Below are 22,100 nucleotides of genomic sequence, written 5' to 3' on the forward strand. Positions count from 1 at the left end.
GTCGCTGGGTCCATTCTTTGGTCGGATCCTTCTGTTATGCAGGTGAATGAGGACCCAAAAGCGACTTGGCGAAAACAGAGTCTTTAATCCAGTAAAGTAAATTTACAATCATAAGGCATAATTCCACTCGTAATGACGAGAACAGACTGGAGACTCGATCAAGAACTGCAGGTTGCCTCGGGAAGGCACTTGAACGTAGCAGACTCAGACACCTGCTCACCACGCAGCATCTGAGGGAAACACGACACGACAGGGCGATACACAGACACAGCACGGTGAACAATAGACAAGGATCCGACAGGGCAGAAACGGAAAACAAGGGGAGAAATAGGGACTCTAATCAGGGAAAAGGATAGGGAACAGGTGTGGGAAGACTAAATGATTGATTAGGGGAATAGGAACAGCTGGGAGCAGGAATGGAACGATAGAGAGAAGAGAGAGAGGAAGGGAGAGAGAAAAAGGGGAACGAACCTAAAAAGACCAGCAGGGGGAAAATGAACAGAGGGAAAAGCAAAATGACAAGACAATCTAAGACAAAACATGACATACATACTTAAACTGAAGTGGTACATGATCAAACATTACAGTAGGCACACGTGCTGTCTAGTCAATAGTGCAACACATTATCTTGCGAGACATTTGGTTATAAATGATTTCAGAAGCATCTACAGTATATAGATCCTATAAAGGGTTTATTAATTATCAATGGTTTATACCTCTAGGCCTGACAATGCTTATAATAGTGCTTAGTTAGTCATTTCTGCCTTTGTCTTTCACAGAGTGGTGTTTTTCAGGAAGCCAAAGGCTTCCTCAATATTCTCATTTAGATCAACAATTATTGATCATATTTGGCCCACTAGCATTGGCTGCCCTGTAGTGTTTACATACAGTGCATTCAGAAAGAATTCAGGCCCCTTTACTTTTTTCACATTTTGTTACGTTACAGCTTTATTCTAAAATCTATTAAATTGTTATTTTCCTCATCAATCTACACACAATACCACATAATGACAAAGCAAAATCAGGTTTTAAGAAATGTTTGCAAATTTAAAATATCACATTTACATAAGTATTCAGACCTTTAACTCAGTACTTTGTTGAAGCACCTTTGGCAGCAATTACAGCCTTAATAAGTCTTCTTGGGTATGACGCTACAAGCTTGGTACACCTGTATTTGGGGAGTTTCTCCCATTCTTCTCTGCAGATCCTCTTAAGCTCTGTCAGATCGGATGCGGAGAGTTGCAGCACAGCTATTTTCAGGTGTCTCCAGAGATGTTCGATCCGATTCAAGTCTGGGCTCTGGCCAGGCCACTCAAGGACATTCAGGGACTTGTCCCGAAGTCACTCCTGCATTGTCTTGGCTGTGTGCTAAGGGTCGTTCTACTGTTGGAAGGTGAACCTTTGCCCCAGTCTGAGGTCCTGAGCATTCCGGAGCAGGATCTCAAGGATCTCTCTGATCTCTCCATTCATCTTTCTCTCGATCCTGACTAGTCTCACAGTCCCTCCCTTTGTATCTCTGTTCCTTACTGACCAGATCAGTCAGTAAATACAGTCTTCGTTCAGTCGCTGCTGTCCTTGTCTGTTCCTAAGGATAGAACTGAGATGGGGAAACAATCTTTTTCCCACAATGCCCCTTCATCCTGGAATATGCTTCAAAAGATTTTAAAGTTAGGGGAGTAATTGTTCTTGCCTGTTTTTAAGACTCTGATTGACAACACTGTTTGTGATAACCGCAATTGTTTCTAATCTTCAATTGTACCTGTAACTTGTGACACATTGTCTTTTGTGTGTATTTTGTAATTTTCTGTAATATTTAATGACACACTGCTATTTCTCTGTTGTTTTGCCTTGTTGCCAGGTCAACATCGCAAAAGAGATTTTTTTAACCTCAATGGGTTTTACCTGGTTAAATAAAGGTTAAAAAAATAAAAACATCCCCACACCATGATGCTGCCACCACCATGCTTCACCGTGGGGATGGTGCCAGGGTTCCTCCAGACGTATCGCTAGGCATTCAGGCCAAAGAGTTCAATCTTGGTTTCGTCAGACCGGAAAATCTTGTTTCTCATGGTCTGAGAGTCTTAAGGTGCCTTTTGGCAAACTCCAAGCGGGCTGTCATGTTCCTTTTACTGAGGAGTGGCTTCTTTCTGGTCATTACCATAAAGGCCTGATTGGTGGAGTGCTGCAGAGATGGTTGTCCTTCTGGAAGGTTCTCCTATCTCCACTTAGGAACTCTGGAGCTCTGTCGGAGTGACCATTGGGTTCTTTGTCACCTCCCTGACCAAGGCCCTTCTCCCCCAATTGCTCAGTTTGGCCGGGTGGCCAAATCTAGGAAGAGTCTTGGTGGTTCCAAACTTCTTCCATTTGAAAATGATGGCCACTGTGTTCTTGGGGACCTTCAATGCTTCAGAAATGTTTTGGTACCCTTCCCCAGGTCTGTGCCTCGACACAATCCTGTCTTGGAGCTCCATGGACAATTCCTTTGACCTCATGGCTTGGCTTTTGCTCTGACATGCACTGTCAACAGTTGGACCTTATATAGACAAGTGCGTGCCTTTCCAAATAATGTCGAATCAATTGAATTTACCACAGGTGGACTCCAATCAAGTTGTAGAAACATCTCAGGATGATCAATGGAAACAGGTTGCACCTGAGATCAATTTCGATTCTCATAGCAAAGGGTCTGAATACTATTTCTGTTTTGAATTTTTAATACATTTGTAAAAAATGATAAAAACTTGTTCTGTCTTTGTCATTATGGGCATGTATTGTGTGTAGATTGATGAGAAAATAAATAATTTAATCCATTTTAGAATAAGGCTGTAACGTAACAAAATGTGGAAAAAGTCAAGGGGTCTGAATACTTTCCGAATGCACTGTATGACACATGGACGAGACCTAATCCAGCCTTTCAGCCCAACCACACAAAGTAACAATTGAATTCCTGCCCTCGCCAACTGCAGGGGAATGGTCCTCATGTCCTCTGTTCCAGAGCCACAATGGGTAGACTACATCATGATGAAGCAGGGACACAGATGCTGCAGAGGATACTTAGGCTTGGTCTTTACATTGGATCCCATGATGGACATTCAAGTGGATGGATAGACTCTTAAAACACTTATTTTAATGGAGATACAACCTGTTCTGTGTGAATCGTCTGTAGACTTGGATTGGATCCATACGTCATTGATGCAAGCTGCTTATAGTGTTTTCAGTATACCATTTGAAAGGATACCATAGTCCTGTTTCGTACAGACAGTTCCTGGAAGACATTTTTAGTGAACATTATGTATTGTGAGATTTTATCTCTGTGTCAGGTCTATAAGTGGATGGGGCAAAGCACTAAGACTAGAGGTCTCCAGAAAGAGAAATGCTGTAGTCATAACTGGTGAATATAAGCCTAAAAGTGCTGGATGATTCCTCTAATTTGTCATCACATGTTATCACATTTCATTCAAAGATTGACTGAGCATAATCTGGAAAAGTGAGAAATGTTCAATCTTCCATTTCTCTAAATTGTATTTTTTAAACTGGCGAAGTGCAGAACCTTTGCATAAACTGCCATTGTTTTCCTTTTCCAGTTTGTTCCCTGCTGTTATTGTTTGACTAATCCCGGCTGTTCAGAAAAGGTGCCTCCCATTGTATTTTTAAATCTTTGTTAAACTGTACATTGGCTGCCTTTGTATCCCCACAGTACAATGAGAGTTTCAGATAAAGTGGATGAATATGTCTGGTCAGCCTCTTTTCCCATATCAGGCTCAACACCGTTCATATCGTCCATTAAACAGAACTCATATTAATTATAGTCAATGCGGACTGCATGGCAAAGCATTTTTTACAGATTTGGGTTTGGAAAGAGACAAACGATCCAGAGGTGAGGGAATTTTTAACTATTTTGTTAAGATTGTTCTTCTCTGTTTATGTTTTCAATTGTTATCATAAAGGGAAAGGAGGAAAAACCTTTTCTGCTGTTACAATTTCCTTTGCATTGTATCCCCCTCACTGATATGGGCATATTCATTATTCTATATCAACAGCTGTTTGAGAAGTAATGAGATAATGAGTGACATTTTTTGTAAAATGATTTATTCAACCATCTTAGACCAGATAAGAAGTCATTTTTTCTCACTGCAAAACAGTAGAAAATGTTCCTTTACATACACTACCGTTCAAAAGTTTGGGGTCACTTAGAAATGTTCTTGTTTTTGAAAGAAAAGCATGTGGGTGTCTAAATCATTCGGACTCTATTGTATTAGGTAGCAGTGCACTGAGAGGTTCTGATTCACACGCTTGTCCATTCTCAAACCTCCCCACCCCTTCCCCCAGGTTAAACCATGGGAGACTGGTCCATTCTCGGACGCTTCCTGTCCGAGGTGCAGAACCACTCCACAGTGATCAGCAAGGTCTGGCTGACGATGCTGCCTGCTGATCTTCCGCATCCTGCTGGTGACCCTGGTGGGGGACGCGGTGTACAGTGATGAGCAGTTCAAGTTCACCTGCAACACCCTGCAGCCCGGCTGCAACAACGTCTGCTACAACACCTTCGCCCCCGTCTCACACCTGCGCTTCTGGGTCTTCCAGATCGTCCATCTTCTACATCATTTACGCCCTGCACAAGATCGCCAAGGACGAGAAGCTGGAGATCCAGAGGGGGCAGGTGATGGCTAAGCGGACCTCCAAGAAGGTCTTTGGGCAGCTGGGAAGGGAGGGGCTGGAGAACTTGGAGACTGGTATGTCCACCTACTCTCCTGGATACAGAGAGGAGTGGGTTGGTCAGGAAGCGGAGGGGGTGGAGCAGAGCCTGCTGGAGGAGATCTATGGGGAGTTGGGGGAGGACCCCACTCAGCTCTCCAGCCAGGTGCTGCTCATCTACATCCTGCATGTGCTGCTGTGCTCCGTCATGGAGATCACCTTCCTGGTGGGGCAGTACTACCTGTTTGGCTTCAAGGTGCCCCAACTGTACCGCTGCGAGACCTACCCCTGCCCCACCCGCACAGACTGCTTTGTGTCACGTGCCACTGAGAAGACCATCTTTCTCAACTTCATGTTCAGCATTAGCCTGGGCTGCTTTGTACTCAACATCGCAGAGCTGCACTTTCTGGGCTGGGTCTACATCTTCCGCATACTGTGCTCCACTTGCTCCACCCGCTTCCGCCCTGAGAGGGACCCTGTGGGGCTGTACGACCACCACAACCCTCTGTTGCTGCAGAGCTCAAACATTCTCTGAGGGGCAGGCTGGTCCTGCAGACTTCTACTCCCATGGCCCAGGAGAAGGCTGGGGGCCACCTGCTCACTCATGTCCCAGCCATCACCTTTGAGACCGATTCTACTGTGGAGTGCACCTCCAAGAGGACTCCGGAAGAGAGGGACCGGGTTAAGGTTAAACTGGAAAACATGGCCAAGATGGGACGAACTAAGAAGTCTTGACTGTGAAAGGCCCATTCTGTGTGATTCTCAGATGTAGCATTTTCCACTTTTGAAACAACAAAGGGAAAGAGAGTTTATAGCATAGGTTGCTCAGATTGGGCATTTGGAGAATAAGAGTATACTCCTGATTCAGAAAGAAAGATTAATCTTTATCATCCATACCATAGCCTAAATTACATAAAGAACATTCAAACTGTTACTGAGTTTCAAAAGACAGAGAAAAGTAAAACATTTTGCTGGAAAATTGTATACATTCAGTTTACAGTCATTATCTTCATTCTGTTCACACATAAGTCCTACTGTACACAATCTCAGGGTTCTTCAATACAAACACACCTGTTCGATCAAACATGACACGTTTTCACATTCTAACAATGTTTGTAGGATACTTTTCAATAATTCCTTGTAATTGTTGAAATACATAGCTGGCAGAGTAGTTTTGACCTGTGTGCACACAGTCATTTATGTTGTCGAAAGGGACTTTGTCTCTTATAACATTATTATTTTCAGAATAATCTAATCTGATTGACTGGTGGGTAGTCAACTAACTATTTGTAGTATGTGTGCCTCTTTTTATTGATATTTGCATGGTATGTATGTGTATAGATCTTTAGTAATTAATGTTGACATTATCGAATAATAACTGAAATGTTTATAGTTGGTGTTCCAATCTCAAATGCTCTCATATTTGCCCATAGTATTTCAAAAACGGCAGAATCAAACAGTATTGGAACAGTGACTTGTATTTCTCATCCAGAAGTGTAAGAATTTTAGAAGAATGTAATTTCAACAATCAAATGTTGCACTGTTTGACAAGACAGTGTATGGAAAACCTGCATTTGAATGAGTTTCGTTTTTGACCACAAGAGGTCACTATAATACTTTAAGTTATCAAACAGGGTTGTGCTGAAAATCAAATTAACCACAGCCAAATAAATCATTTGTAATAAAGAGTAAGATTAAAAAAGACATGTATAACGTACTTTCTTGATGAAATACATTCTAAAATGTAAATATCTGTTTTTCTGAGTACCGTAATTGCTGGACTATTAAGCGCACCTGAATATAAACCGCACCCACTGAATTATTAAAAAATATGTATTTTGTACATAAATAAGCCGTACATGTCTATAAGCCGCAGGTGCCTACCGGTACATTGAAACAAATGAACTTTACACAGCCTTTAAACGAAACACGGCTTGTAACAAAAATTAAAACAGTAGCCTACCAAGAAAGTCATTGGTCACTATCTTTCTCCTCCTGTGCACTGAAACCACTGAAGTCATCTCCTTCGGTGTCGGAGTTGAATAGCTTCAGAATTGCTTCATCCGATGTTGGATCGTTTTCATTGTCGCTCTCGTCACTTTCATCCGGAGGCATATAACCTGCTGAGCTCATGCTGCCCCTTCAACACGCAGCAGTCCAGCCTTTCGAAACCCGTTGATGATAGTGGATTTTTTGACAATGCTCCACACTGTCAGGACCCACTGGCAGACTTGACCATAAGATGCTCTTCGCCTGCGGCCAGTTTTAGTGAAGGATTTCTCCCCACTTGTCATCCAAGCCTCCCACTGAACAAGGAGCGCCACCTTAAATGCACGATTTACACTGATGTCGAGTGGCTGCAAATACTTTGGGCCATCTGCTTTTCTTCCCTCTGAAAGCTTTTGTTGTCTTTCTGCACAGAGTCAGTTCCTAACGCTGCTGTTTCCAACGTCTTATCATTGACTCATTAAGGCCAAGCTCCCATGCAGCAGCTCTATTTCCTTTTCCAACAGCCAGATTTATCGCCTTCAACTTGAAAGCTGCATCATATGCATTTCTCCGTGTCTTTGCCATGATTAGGGTGACAAAATTACTACCGTAATCAAAATGATGGGAAGTTTGAGCGCGCTCGATTTACGTCACATTATGTGACGGTGCTCAGTTTTTTGGCGGCATGAATCTTGTTAAAGCGGGAAAAATCCATAAATTAGCCGCGTCATTGTATAAACCACGAGGTTCAAAGTGTGGGAATAAAGTAGCGGTTTATAGTCTGGAAATTACGGTATGTAGTGCACATATCTGTGAGGATCAGACCCTTTTTTTAACATTTTCGCCTAAAATGACAAATCTAACTGCCTATAGCTCAAGACCTGAAGCAAGGATATGCAAATTCTTGATACCATTTGAAAGGAAACACTTTGAAGTTTGTGGAAATGTGAAATTAATGTTGGAGAATATAACACATTAGATCTGGTAAAAGATAGTACAATAAAAAAATATGTGGGAAACAAGTTACTTTTTCGTAGCAGGTTAGGAGACTGAAGTTAAGGTTAGGAAAAGGGTTAAGGTTAGTGAAAAAGCTCTCCTAACCTGCTACAAAATCTTTTCTGTATTGAAGTGCTGTGAAAAGAATGTGTCCCATGTGAGGTCTTGTTCCCCTGCTCAGATGTTGCATGCATCCACCAATGATTTCACCCGCCATTGACTGTGTCATCCACTGACAGAATGCTATAACGGTCACGACTTCCGCTGAAGTTGGTCCCTCTCCTTGTTCGGGCGGCGTTTACGCGAGGACGTTCGCAGTGAGCTAGCCTGCAGAGACAACACCCTTAACATTGACCAGCTGGCTATCCATCTGGCTGGATAACCTGTTGCCCTCCCGCGGATGTCTTAATCGGGGTCCGTCAATTCCATCCCTCAGCACTTCCGATCCAACGTCGATGGAGCTGGGAGGAACAGCTATGAGGGGGACCGGAGGGGGGACCATTCCCTGCACCACCTGTGGCCGCAGAGGGCACACTGCTGATCGGTGCTGGGGAGGTTCCCCAGGGAATCGAGGTAGTTTTTCAAGACATCCAAAGTCACTTTACATACACTTTTCATCTGCAGGATGAAAATATATAAAATCAAACATTAAAATAAGTAAGTAGGCTATATTAAAGGACAGTAAACATAAGGACAGACGAACCATTGAGAACACATAATTGAAGACTAACCAGGGAAATGAACTAAACAGAGGTTAAAACTTCTTTGGGATAGGGGGCAGCATTTTCACTTTTGGATGAATAGCGTGCCCAGAGTGAACTGCCTCCTACTCAGTCCCAGATGCTAATATATGCATATTATAATTAGTATTGGATAGAAAACACTCTGACGTTTATTGAACTGTTTTAATGATGTCTGTGAGTAAAACAGAACTCATATGGCAGGCAAAAACCTGAGAAAAAATCCAAACAGGAAGTGGGAAATCTGAGGTTTGTAGTTTTTGAACTCACCCCTATCGAAAACACAGTGGGATATGGGTTATTTTGCACTTCCTAAGGCTTCCACTTGATGTCAACCGCCTTTAGAACTTAGTTTCAGAATGCTCCTGTGAAGGGGGGGCGGATGGGAGCTGTTTGACTAAGGGGACTGCCTGCAGCCTCGTTCTCAGTCACGCGCTTTCACATGAGAGGTATCTCTCGTTCCATTGCTTTTCTACAGACAATGGAATTCTCTAGTTGGAACATTATTGAACATTTATGATAAAAACATCCTAAAGATTGATTCTATACTTAGTTGGACAAGTTTCTTCGACCTGTAATATAACTTTTTGGACTTTTCATCCGACTGGACCTGAACGCGATTTTGGATTTGTTTACCAAATGCCCTAACAAAGGAAGTTGTTGGACATACATAGATATAAATTATGGACATTATCGAACAAAACAAGCATTTATTGTGGAACTGCGACTCCTGGGAGTGCATTCTGATGAAGATCATCAAAGGTAAGTGAATATTTATAACGCTATTTATGACTAATGTTGACTTCCCAACATGGCAGATATTTCTCTGGCTGGTTTGGGCTCTGAGCTCCGTTCTCAGATTATGCTTTTTCCGTAAAGTTTTTAAAAAATCTGACACAGCGGTTGCATTAAGGAGAAGTTTATCTAATGTTCCATGCATAACATTTTAATTTTCATCAACATGTATAATGAGTATTTCTGTGAATTCACGTGGCTCTCTGCAATATCACTGCATGTTTTGGAACTACTGAATGTAACACGCCAATGTAAAAGAAGATTTTTGGATATAAATATGAACTTTACCGAACAAAACATACATGTATTGTGTAACACGAAGTCCTATGAGTGTCATCTGATGAAGATCATCAAAGGTTAGTGATTAATTTTATCTCTATTTGTGCTTTTTGTGACTCCTCTCTTTGGCTGGAAAATGGCTGTGTATTTCTGTGAGTTGGTGGTGACCTAACATAATCGTTTGTGGAGCTTTCGCTATAAAGCATTTTTGAAATCAGACACTGTGGCTGGATTAATGAGAATTGTATCTTTAAAATGGTGCATAATACTTGTATGTTTGAGAAATTTGATTTATGAGATTTCTGTTTATTTGTATTTGGCACCCTGCAATTTCATTGGCTGTTGGTGAGCGGAACGGGGGAACCCCAGTCCTAGACAGTTTTTAAAGCTAGGATAACAGAGAATCTGGGTAAGCCTGTGTGTAGAGGTGTGTCTTTAATGTGGACTTGAATAGTAAACTAGTAGGCCAAGGCTATTTTCTACACGGTAAACAAATACATAATTTTGTGTTATGCAGCCCAGGTCTATCTAGACTGCTGCATATTATTTGTTGTTGTTAGCTCACAGCATCACATTATGATGGAGGCAACAGAAACGCTTAAAATCAGTGGATTAAAGTTGAATGTAATCAAAACTAATTTTGCGTCAAAAGGATGTGCAGGTTATCGAAATGGATGAAGAAGACAAGGTAATTCTAGTGAGTTAATTAAATGACACGGTGTAGCCTGTCAGCGTTGTAGGTTACTGCCCCCACCCATAGGCCTGGGCTTTAGTGGCAGGGGCACAGGTCAATACAGGCGCTCGCCTCTGCACTGAAGGAGCCAAAGAAAGAGTCCCCGTTGCAGCTCTCAGTTTCTCCTGCTACAGTATGGCCTACAATAACCTATTTGGTGGGGTTTGGCAGCCAATAATATGATTTTATTGAAGGTTGGTTTGGATTGAGACTAAATCAAATAATAAGAACGATATTGAAATTAATATTATTGTCAGGCATATGTGTATAGGTGGCAGGGAAGTCAGGCGCAGGAGAGTCAAATGGAGTGTAAAATGGAGTCTTTTAATAATGTCCTAGTAACATGCTCCATAACACTAAACAGGAAAAGCACATAAACAAATACGAAAACGAAAACCCGTCGCGCACCTATACAACAGAAAACACTACACTGACAATAAACAATCTCTGACAAAGACATGAGGGGAAACAGAGGGTTAAATACACAACAGGTAATGAATGGGATTGAAAACAGGTGTGTGGGAAGACAAGACAAAACCAATGGAAAATTAAAAATGGATCAATGATGGCTAGAAGACAGGTGACGTCGAACGCCGAGCACCGTCCGAACAAGGAGAGGCAACGACTTCTGGCAGAAGTCATGACAATTATGAACAAATATTTCCCAGAAGATGTTGACTAACATCTGAGCTTTAGGGTTCCACCTAAGGCTACTTGGCTTATTAAAGGTCAACATATCGTACCTAAATAAACCCACAAGAGAGACAATATAGCAAAGGCAGGACCACATGTTACTGTGCTTTGACCAATGATTGGTTCTGACCAGCTGAGAGTGATGAAATTATTGGCAGTGCCCAGTGTAATTGTTCGATTGAAGGAGTAGGGGTATCGAAAACGTTTGACGGGGAAATTTCTCTCAATATTATTCCTACTGAGTTGGCAAGTAACCTTTCCCGCGCTCTTCCCCAAAATACGATTTGTGATGTCATAAAGTTCTAACATTCCATGACGTAGCATGTAGCCCCGAATTACAGTCCCTGCCTGCAATATTGTCCCCACTTTTGACTTGAACTCAACTTGAATGTAACCGACACAAACAAGGGCATGCTTTATGAGATATAAAATAGCTTGAATGGATGAAGGGTAGGCAAAACGCTACATAAATTGGGGGAAAGTTTAAAAAAAATGTTTTTAAGAGTAATCTAAGCTGCTACAGTACTTATTGTAAAAAGCTAGAACATACTGCAAAACAAATTGACCATTCTCTATAGTCAATCTGATATGGCTGTAGCTCTATTATGATGTCCTTTGCAAGGATCTGCTCTGACATTGACCTATTATTACCTATTGGAATGTCTGTCCTTCAGGTAGTACAGAGTACAGGATGATGATCCTCAGAGGGAAGGAAAAGAGGGTATTGAAGAACAACTGGTAGCCCTGCCCAAGAAGGAGGTAAAGAAGTGAAGGAAGGTAAGATGGCAGGAGTGACAGAGCACATAGGCCTACTGGGCTGCTCTCTGCACCTGATAGCAGGCCTACCATAGAGATCTACAGTATATATCTCTATGATAATAACACACTGTTTTTCCAAACGTGCTGATCTTGGATCAGTTTTGCATTTGAGATCATATACAGGCCCTGTTGTATCATGTCTGCCATCATTTGAGATCTGGAATCTGTTCTGTTCTATCCTCGGCAAAAAGGAAGAGTAGTGGCAAGAAGTCAGGGATGCAGTTCACCGACAACGATGCAGGTCAGAGATTTAGCTCTGTAGTATTACATTGGTTCTCTGTTCTGTCTGTGATGTGCAGGTTGTGTTATCCATTTTCAATGAAACTGTAGTCTACTGTAATCAGTAAGAAAGGTTACATAGATAGCTTTATTCAAATAGGCCTATTGTAAAAGCCCAAAACAATTCAATCAGAGTATTAAGAGATAAAATGCATGCTTTTCTTGTTCATTTTATTAAAGTTCCCAGACGTTAGTGAAAGTCCACCTGGGAATGCCAGTGGACAGAATCTTCAACAGTATCCAGGAGCAACTCTTTGACCATAAGATCCTGTCCTTTTGCCCACCTGAGCTGACCAGATGGTCTGAACAGATGGTCAACATGGTCCAGAAGTCTTTTGATGATCACGCCACTCCAGAGGACCAGAGCTCCACCTCTGAATTAGATGTTGAGTCGTGCATTCCACCTGCAACGGAAGAGGTGAGGACTGTTATTGCAGACATGGTGGATGAATTGGAAAAAGAAAATCCAGAATTGGCTAAGCTGCTTCGAGAAGTGGCTGTGAAAGTTAAAATGTTGGCATCTGGCAGTGACATTGCAGTGGAGCACCTGGATGCTGAAGACTCTTCTGTTCCAGAGGAGCTGAACATAATATAAACATCTTGCAAAGCAATGACTCAAAATATTGGCCCTCTATTGAGTGTGAAGTGAAAGACCAAACCCTCAAAGGCTGTGTGTGAAATTCTTGTGAGAAGGTTTAGGAGCGGTATCTCTGGTATGGTTCAACCTTCTCATTCGTTTAGTAGCACACCAAGCTTAATGAATACATCTGGCCCATCTGACAGGATCCTTGATTCTGCAGACACTGGGTTATATGGACTAAAGTAGATTCTGAGGCATCAAAAATAATTGATAACTTTGTTGGAGATGTCAATGACATTGTGCAGCATGCTGAATTACATCAGCCAACAAGCACCCAGAGAGATCCCCCAAGTGGGACACTGTACGACAAAACCCTTCCATGCAGCTCGTAGACTGTGCGACAGGCTTCAGGCAAAGCTGGAGACATTGTTCCTCAGAATGGGTGGAGCTCAAGTCCAAGGGGAAGAACTTATGGTGAAAGCTGACTCCAGTGCTGTGTTCGTGGAGCACACTGACTCCAGTGATCTGCCTGTTTCAATACTGAACTTGCCTTCACCATGTAGGAGTGAGCCACCTACACTACCTGTCAAAAGTTTTAGAACACCTACTCATTGAAGGGGTTTTCTTTATTTTTTAAAACTATTTTCTACATTGTACAATACTAGTGAAGACATAAAAACTATCAAATAACACATATGGAATCGTGTAGTAACCAAAAAAGTCAAATCAAAATATATTTTATCTTTGAGATTTTTCAAATAGTCACCCTTTGCCTTGATGACAGCTTTGCACACTCTTGGCATTCTCTCAACCAGCTTCATGAGGTAGTCACCTGGAATGCATTTCAATGAACATGTATGCCTTCTTAAAAGTTAATTTGTTGAATTTCTTTCCTCCTTAAACCTGTTATGGCTGCATCCCTTTGTTCTCAATTTCCGCCTGAAGACATACCCAAATCTAACTGCCTGTAGCTCAGCTGCAGAGGCAAGGATATGCATATTCTTGGTACCATTTGAATGGAAACATTCCGAAGTTTGTGGAAATGTTAATTAAATGTAGGAGAATATAACACAATAGATCTGGTGGAAGAAAAGATAAAGAGCATACGTTTTCTGTTTTTTATTGTTGTAGTATCATCTTTCACATGTACTAGAATAGCCACACAGTCAGATAGGATGCTGGAGATAATTCTGATGGATAACACAAGCGGGCATCTGTAGGTGTGCAAAGTTTCAGACTGATAACTTCAGGAATGGGTGAGCTACATGATATTTAGCATGAAGTCACCCAGGTGTCCCACACAAGTTGCCCAAATGTACCCAAGTTGCCGAATTGGTGAAATGACCTATAACTATATACAGCAGTGCAAATAAATATATACAACATATCAAAAAGCAATTCTACACACACACACAAATTAGATTAGAAAATTAGGAAATAAATATTTTTTTAAAACAGTACACCCCTTGGAAGTCCCCGTCATAATATTTTTCTGCCTGTGCCATGTCCCATAGCAGTCTCTTTCTGATGTAAAGCAGAGGTAAACTGAACAAGTGGTGCATTTCATGCGACACAGAACACAACGACGCCTCCATGCTGTGCCCTTTTGGCCCTGAGGCACAGTCATGCCTGCAGTAATGAACTGTGGCATATGAACACCACTGGGGGCACAGGTAGAGCGGGCAGCTTGGCACCGGGGGCTCCCAGTCGGAGTCACTATCACTGTGAAAGAAAACATTAAAAGAATATTTGTATTGTATGAGCCTTTTATCATCACATAAAATAAACAGATATGTATTGATTGTATAGAGCAGAGGGAACAGTCACTAAGGTGTTCCATTCAACTCCGGCCATTGTTAGCAAGCAGCCAACAAGTGCTCAGCATATGTTGGAACTCATTCAAGACTGTTGGAAAAGCATTCCAGGTGAAGCTGGTTGAGAGAATGCCAAGAGTGTGCAAAGCTGTCATCAAGGCAAAGGGTGGCTATTTGAAAAATCTCAAAGATAAAATATATTTTAATTTGTTTAACACTTTTTTGGTTACTACGTGATTCCATATGTGTTATGTCATAGTTTTGATGTCTTCACTATTATTCTACTGTCATGCCCTGACCATAGAGCTTTTTATGTCTCAATTTTGGTTTGGTCAGGGAGTGATTTGGGTGGGCATTCTATGTTTCTATGTTTTTGTATTTCTTTGTTTTGGCTGGGTATGGTTCTCAATCAAGGACAGCTGTCTATCGTTGTCTCTGATTGGGAACCATACTTAGGTAGCTTTTTCCCACTGGGTTTTTGTGGGTAGTTAATTTCAGTTCAGTGTTTTTCACCTTTCAGGACTGTTTCGGTTATTCCCTTTGTTATTTTGTTATAGTGTTCAGTTTTAATAAAGAAAGCATGAACATTTACCACGCTGTGCTTTGGTCCGATGATTCTTCTTCTTCAGACGACGAATACCGTTACATCTACAATGTAGAAAATAGTAAAAAATAAAGAAAAACACTTGAATGAGTAGGTGTTCTAAAACTTTTGATCGGTAGTGTATATCAAAACGCAGTTCATCTTCTTAATCTGATGGACGTTGTCTTAGCATTGACTACCATTAAATGTGAAGAATGTATATTATTAAATCAATACTCTGTGTAATTTAATTTTGCACAAAAAGGGCCTCACAGGCAAGGATATTGCTGCCAGTAAGATTGCACCTAAATCAACCATTTATTGGATCATCAAGAACTTCAAGGAGTGCGGTTTAATTGTTGTGAAGAAGGCTTCAGGGCGTCCAAGAAAGTCCAGCAAGCGCCAGGACCATCTCCTAAAGTTGATTCGGCTGCAGGATCGGGGCACCACCAGTACAGAGCTTGCTCAGGAATGGCAGCAGGCAGGTGTGAGTGCATCTGCACGCACAGTGAAGCGAAGACTTTTGGAGGATGGCCTGATGTCAAGAAGGGCAGCAAGAAGCCACTTCTCTCCAGGAAAAATATCAGGGACAGACTGATATTCTGCAAAAGGTACAGGGATTGGACTGCTGAGGACTGGGGTAAAGTCATTTTCTCTGAAAAAAACTAGTCCGGAGAAGACAAGGTGAGCGCTACCATCAGTCCTGTGTCATGCCAACAGTAAAGCATCCTGAGACCATTCATGTGTGGGGTTGCTTCTCAGCCAAGGGAGTGGGCTCACTCACAGCCATGAATAAAGAATGGTACCAACACATCCTCCGAGAGCAACTTCTCCCAACCATCCAGGAACAGTTTGGTGAAGAGCAATGCCTTTTCTAGCATGATGGAGCACCTTGCCATAAGGCAAAAGTGATAACTAAGTGGCTCGGGGAACAAAACATCAATATTTTGGGTCCGTGGCCAGGAAACTCCCCAGACCTTAATCCCATTTAGAACTTGTGGTCAATCCTCAAGAGGCGGGTGGACAAACAAAAAACCCACAAATTCTGACAAACTCCAAGCATTGATTATGCAAGAATGGGCTGCCATCAGTCAGGATGTGGCCCAGAAGTGAATTGACAGCATGCCAGGGCGGATTGCAGAGGTCTTGAAAAAGAAGGGTCAACACTGCAAATATTGACTCTTTGCATCAACTCATGTAATTGTCAATAAACGTCTTTGGACACTTATGAAATGCTTGTAATTATACTTCAGTATTCCATAGTAACACCTGACAAAAATATCTAAAGTCCCTGAAGCAGCAAACTTCGTGAAAATGTATATCTGTGTCATTCTCAAAACTTGTGGCCACGACTGTACACCCAAAAGGGCCACGTCGTGGCAACGTGATTAAACTAGCTCTGTAGAAGAGAAATCACACCAGAACAACCTGAAACCAGTAAAAGCCAGGCAATACTGCAAGAGGTCAACTCAATTGGACTTGGTGCTCTCCTTCAATGCCAAGTGAGAACTCTCAACCATTACTGTATTTCTGTTATTCCAAAGAGGTCTTTTCCCAGGTTGTGGCTATACAGTTGAGATCGGAAGTTTACATACACCTTGGCCAAATACATTTAAACTCAGTTTTTAAAAACTCATGACATTTAATCCTTGTAAAAATTCCCTGTCTTAGGTCAGTTAGGATCACCAATTTATTTAGAATGTGAAATGTCAGAATAATAGTAGAGAGAATGATTTATTACATCTTATATTTCTTTCATCACATTCCCAGTGGGTCGTAAGTTTACATACACTCAATTCGTATTTGGTAGCATTGCCTTTAAATTGTTAAACTTGGGTCAAATGTTTCAGGTAGCCATCCACAAGCTTCCCTCAATAAGTTGGGTGAATTTTGGCCTGTTCCTCCTGAAAGAGCTGGTGTAACTGAGCCAGGTTTGTAGGCCTCCTTGCTCGCACACGCTTTTTCAGTTCTGCCCACAAATTTTCTATGGGATTGAGGTCAGGTTATCTTTAATTATCTTCATATGTGTAACGGCATTCGTCTGTTGAAGGAAGAGAGTCGGACCGAAATGCAGCGTGTTTGTTACTCATGATCTTTAATGAATGAAAAGTGACGATACATGAAATAACTAAATACAAAAACAACAAACGGAACGAGAAACCTATTACAGCCTATCTGGTGAACACTACACAAAGACAGGAACAATCACCCACGAAATACAAAGCGAAACTATGGCTCCCTAAATACGGTTCCCAATCAGAGACAACGAGAATCACCTGACTCTGATTGAGAATTGCCTCAGGCAGCCAAGCCTATACAACACCCCTAATCAGCCGCGATCCCAAATAATACAAACCCCAATACGAAAAACAACATATAAACCCATGTCACACCCTGGCCTACCCAAACAAATAACAAAAACACAAAATACAATGACCAAGGCGTGACAATATGACAATGATTAAAAAGGATTTGCCAGTAGATAATATATAATATAATATATATGCCATTTAGCAGACGCTTTTATCCAAAGCGACTTACAGTTATGTGTGCATACATTCTACGTATGGGTGGTCCCGGGGATCGAACCCACTACCCTGGCGTTACAAGCGCCATGCTCTACCAACTGAGCTACAGAAGGACTGTCCACTTGATTCATGGTGATGACTGGTAGCTAAGATTTTGAAAGTATGATGTTGTCCTGAGCCGCCAGAGTCTCCCGTCTGTCCTGAGCCGCCAGAGTCTCCCGTCTGTCCTGAGCCGCCAGAGTCTCCCGTCTGTCCTGAGCCGCCAGAATCTGCCGTCTGTCCTGAGCCGCCAGAGTCGCCAGCCAGCCAGGAGCCGCCAGAGTCGCCAGCCAGCCAGGAGCCGCCAGAGTTGCCAGCCAGCCAGGAGCAGCCAGAGGGGGTACTGTCACGTTCTGACCTTAGTTCCTTTGTTTTGTCTTTGTTTATATGGTCCGGGCGTGAGTTGGGGTGGGCAGTCTATGTTTGTTTTTCTATGTTTGGTTTCTGTGTTCGGCCTAGTATGGTTCTCAATCAGAGGCAGGTGTCGTTAGTTGTCTTTGATTGAGAATCATACTTAGATAGCCTTTTTCCACCTGTGTTTTGTGGGTGTTTATTTTCAGTCTTTGTGTGTCTGCACCAGATAGAACTGTTTTGGTTGTCACTTTGTTGTTTTGTATTTTTAAAGGTTCAGTTTTTTATTAAAAAGATGAACACTAACCACGCTGCGCTTTGGTCCTCTCCTTCTTCCACCCAAGACAGCCGTTACAGATGTTGACATGATCAGTCCAATCAATGCTACTGTACATATAACGTTATTTGACTTCATTTGATCTGTGGCCAATGACCTTGAGCCTTCTTGGATGGGCACTTGTAATGTAACTCTATGGAAGCACCCAAGGGGATGGAATTTTCTAGCTCTACCCTTCGACTTGGAGGTGAAGTAGTGTCCCCATCAGTGACAGAACACTGAGCCAATCACGGCACAACGCTCCATATTTTCTGCTGGCTTGCCCCACCACCACAGAAAGCCCTGAGCTAGGCTGAAACACCTGCATTTAAGTGTTGCGTTACTCTAGAAAACAAAAAAGAGACCATGTTTGTATGCAGCTTTATTAACTCAATGATATACATTTTTTGCCATTGTTTGCAAAAGGATATGTGACACGTATTAATGCCAAAATAACAGGCAAAAAAGGCAAGCCCCCAAAATGTTAAAAATGTGGGGCTCAAAACAGATGGGCTCTGCCCCTCAAATCAAATTGAATTTGTCACATATTGTCACATATTTGTCACAAATTGAATTTGTCATTAAAATCAGAACACTAGAACAAAAAATAACAAAGAGGGAAAAAAAACAGTTCTGTAAGGAAACTAACAATACAGAAAACAACTACCCACAAAACCCATGTGGGCAAGAGGTACCTAAGTATGGTTCCCAATCAGAGACAATGATAGACAGCTGTCCCTGATTGAGAACCATACCTGGCCAAAAACAAATAAATACAAAAACATCGAAAAACATAGAATGCCCACCCAAGTCACACCCTGGCCTAACCAAATTAGAGAATAAAAGCCTCTCTATGGCCGTGAAATGCTTACTTACAAGCCCGTAACCAACAATGCAGTTCAAGAAATAGAGTTAATAAAATATTTACTAAATAAACTAAAGTTAGAAAAATCTAATCAATCACAAGGTAACACAAGAAATGTACATAAGAATAACGAGTCTATATACAGGGGGTACCGGTACCAAGTCAGTGCGCGGGGGTACAGGTTAATCGAGGTAATTTGTAAAGTGACTATGCATAGATAATAAACAGCGAGTAGGAGCAGTGTAAAAACAAAAGTTTGAGTTAGCGTTTATTTCAATTTTTACGGGGACAGTGCACATTAATCAACGTTTCAGTAAAAGTGCCGGTTTTAGCCAGCCGGCTAATTTTCAACCGCAGTTCCTGGGCAGGTTATTAAAAACAATTACAATAACAATAGAGACAATCAATGAGCAGTGAGCACACGCAGCATAGGACAAGCAAGACATAGCATGCACACAGAGCAACATAGCACAAAAAGCAACAAGACGAAATCCATAAAAGCAAGAAAGTGTTTCCACACCTCACAAGCTACAGACAACAGATGACATGGAAAGCTGCAATACAGAAGTAGGGATTATGTTCATAAGTCTGACTGGCCTTTAGCCATGTTTTTTGTGCGAAAGTGTGATAGGTGGCGTAGTTTTGTATGTCTGATGGCAGCATATTTCAAACATGGGAAGCTCTCTGATAGAGGAATTCTAAATTCCTTTATGTTTTAATTGCCAAAACCAATTTCGCACTCGTTTCTAATTCATTAATGAGGTGTAAGTTCATTAATTATGCATGAAGTAGATCGAGACCAGTCTTAAAAGCCAGGTAAGAGTGTTTAATTCCAGAGAGTACTAACTCCATACACAGATTTCCACAGGTTATAAACTCTTCACCCATTAATCAAATCTAACCTTAACTCCAACTGTTTTTAAACCTACACCAGAATCATAACTCCTCTTTTTCAGGATTTTTCGTTAGACCATTAAAAAACAGTTTAATCATTGAAACAAATTACAATCTAATTCCCCTTCATCTCAACACTATTCTCATCAAACATAAATTCCCCACAAATGACAGATCCAGATTCGTCCACTTCCTCTGTAGACATGCCTTCAGTCCTCCACGGGTCGGAACCTGGAATCGGCCCATAACGCCCCATCTTTAGTGTCATTGATCTCTCTATAGTCCTGGAAACAATAACTTTCATACATACACGCAATCAACCACGTACGTACAAGACTAACACAGTCACACAGGTTAAGGTGGCCCATAACACCACATTTTTCCATAAATACTGTCAACCCAATTTAGTTCAGAGAAGTATCCACCCCAGAGTTTCTGCCAACCCGTGAGCCAGGGTGGTCAAAACAGCTGAGGCTTCAGGCACTGATTCGTCCGGAGCTGTGCTACCCCGGGATGTAAGACATGGTCCTGATTATCACGCCCACTTCCCCCTTTTATCTAATGCAATTCTATTCTGTCAGGTCTTCCAGCTGGCTGCTTCAGTCTGTTCTACAAAACCTTTAATAACACCTTTGGTATTCTTGCTAAAGCGCTGTTGATTACCATAACTATAATTAATCCAGTCCACGCTCTTATTGAGAGTAGACCCCCGGAAATGCTTAACTCTAATCCTGCTAGGATCTGATTTCTTGCTTTGACTCATCTGACACCTCCCCTGGAACCCCAATGTTATCAATGTATACCTTGTCATTAAATCACCCAGTTGGAGTGCTTCTCTTTTCCCTTTTAGATAACTTCATGTCCTGTTGTCTGAATGTGTAAAGACATCCAACGCACCTGACTCACCCAACCACTAGGTGTCAACACTGGCCCATTTTATTTTATTGAAATCCCCAGAGTTCAACCAGCCTGTCAATTCAGACATGGTCTCGTCAGTGGTCATATTCTCTGTACTAACTTGGTTCCTGGGGATATAAATGGTGCAAATCAATACAACTGTCATTATCTGGCATTCCTGCTTTCATGAACAGCTTTACCATACCGACCCACACTCCTCTACCCAGAACCGTACTAGGGTCTCGACCAAGACCTGGTCATATCCATACCACAACCCTAGATCCGCCCCCATTTCTGTTTAAAGGGTTAAGCGTATCTTTATGCAATTACATCCCTCTCTCCTGATTACAATCAAAAACTCTCATCTTCACTCTACTCTACCTTCTTCCATACTGGGTGAGTGGATTCATATAACCCTCTCTCTCCAAATGAGCTATGACCTGTGTCCACGATCAATATGGGAACCTGCACCGATATCTCTTCTATTTTGGAACAAAATCCTCACCGTCTAAACCATGGGTCAAATTACCACTCTCCGCATATCTAGTAGGACGTGCTGTATCAGGAACATGTCACCCACGATAAGACAGCTCAGACGAACAGCTTCCATGTGAAACCCCACCCTTTCCCCGAGAACACATCACTTAGCAAGAGCCAGACACATCTTCACTTCTATGAACAAAAACAGGGGTGACAGGACAGGGAGGGTTACTTCATTCGAGAGATGGCCCCCGGAAGTCTGTTAATTCCAGTTCTCCTCTCGAACACTGTTATTGTTCTGACAGTGACAAATGTGCCCTACCCTCCCGCAGTGCGATATGAATCCGGGTAGCTCTTTCAGCTAGCTGTCACCAGGAGGCCTTGGTATGGGACTGGATTGAGTGACTTCACCTGTAGTTCTCCTGTAGTGTATAAAATCTTGGACATACAGATTTGGTTAATAAAACAGTTTCTTATTCGTTCTGTTTATTAGCTAAAAAAATATATATTTTTTATCCTATTCTAGAACACCATTTACCCATCCCCCCTTTTGTTACCTGGCTCTGCCCAGGTAACAACCTTGCCTTATTTTTAAACAATGACTTAGGTAATATTTAGTATATTATCCTGTCTGACATTATCATTTAGGAGTGTCCCTTTCATTTTCCACATGTCCAATTCTCGCTTTTGTCTCCATTCAGTAACTGTTATCTTATCTACACACTATGTTATCTTTAC

At 41.8% G+C, this 22,100-nt stretch overlaps 1 pseudogene; it reads left to right on the forward strand.

Moving 5' to 3' along the window:
- Positions 1–4,334: 4,334 nt before the first annotated feature.
- LOC124006320 lies at positions 4,335–6,389 on the forward strand (annotated as a pseudogene).
- Positions 6,390–22,100: the final 15,711 nt, after the last annotated feature.

The sequence above is a fragment of the Oncorhynchus gorbuscha genome, linkage group LG19 (genome assembly GCF_021184085.1).
Source record: "Oncorhynchus gorbuscha isolate QuinsamMale2020 ecotype Even-year linkage group LG19, OgorEven_v1.0, whole genome shotgun sequence".
NCBI lineage: Eukaryota > Metazoa > Chordata > Actinopteri > Salmoniformes > Salmonidae > Oncorhynchus > Oncorhynchus gorbuscha.